Source organism: Acyrthosiphon pisum, chromosome A2 (assembly GCF_005508785.2).
Source record: "Acyrthosiphon pisum isolate AL4f chromosome A2, pea_aphid_22Mar2018_4r6ur, whole genome shotgun sequence".
NCBI lineage: Eukaryota > Metazoa > Arthropoda > Insecta > Hemiptera > Aphididae > Acyrthosiphon > Acyrthosiphon pisum.
In genome coordinates, this window is record NC_042495.1 from 94,192,126 (window position 1) to 94,193,388 (window position 1,263).

Genomic DNA, 1,263 nt, shown 5'->3' on the forward strand with positions numbered 1-1,263 from the left:
GTTAAAAAATGTATTGAAAATTTAACTGCAGTCACTGCAGTTTATTCCGAGGTTTATTCAATCAACTATTAGGTATCTATGTCATATTAATTTTTGTAAAAAATTTGAATGAGTTTATAAAAAAAAATAGAATTTAATAACTAATAATGCATAATATTTAATAATAATTTTACCTACACAATTTCTTGTATATTATTTAAAGAAACAGAGAAATCTGATGTAATACGCGCAAAGCCCCCCACAAGTTTGCCATACCAATTTATTTTGATCCCCTCCCGTGAAACATTCTCAATATTACGCCACTGTTCCTATGATATCTATTATAGCGTGGACTAATAAGTTATATACGCTCCTATTAACTATACAGGTTTTATAAATAATTTAGTGTTGTACAAAAACTGCTCAATTTGAAAATACTTCTTAGTTATTACTATATTTAGAATTTACATTAGAATATAACATTTCTGATAGGTAATTAAATAAAATCGAAATATTTAAACATTACACCGTTATAAATCATTATAGCCATTTCACATTTGGCATTTATAAGAAACTGTTTATTTTTATCATTGTAAGTTATAATTGTGTTCTATACATTAGCGCAAATAGGGGGGGGGGATTTAGGGGTTAAGCCCCCCAAAAAATGTCCACAGCCCTCCCAAACATTTCCTACATTTTGCTTTAAGCTTATTCAATATTATCAAAGTAAGGCCTTATTAGCCCTATTAGCCCCCTCAAATCTCAAACGCTATTTGCACCTATGGTTTTATATGTATTATGATTTTATTTTCACAAACATAATATTTAATAACACAAATACAAGATTGAGTGCTATTATTTCTTATCAGTCGATCAGTTGATATTCTACAGATAGGTTATAGGTATAGGTATAGGTTTATGTTGTCAGTTTGTGACACAAATACAAAACTAGACTATAATATAGTCAGAGGCGGACTTACAATTTTTCCGCCCCTAGGCATTACAACACTAGCGCCCCGTACATTGGCGTGCTCCCATTGTGGGTGGGGGGTGGGGGGGAGTAATGCCCCATGAACTAAAACAAAACTATAAAAATTGTATTTAGGTATTTTTATATTTATACATACCAACTAAACAAATAAATATTGATACAATTTGCATAGGTACATTTGTACACTTGTACAATAATTAAATCATTTTGCGCCTTGATTTATCTGAGCACTCTAATCTCTATAATCTTAATCGATTAGCAAATTTTTGAGCAGTATGCAGTATGCACTATAT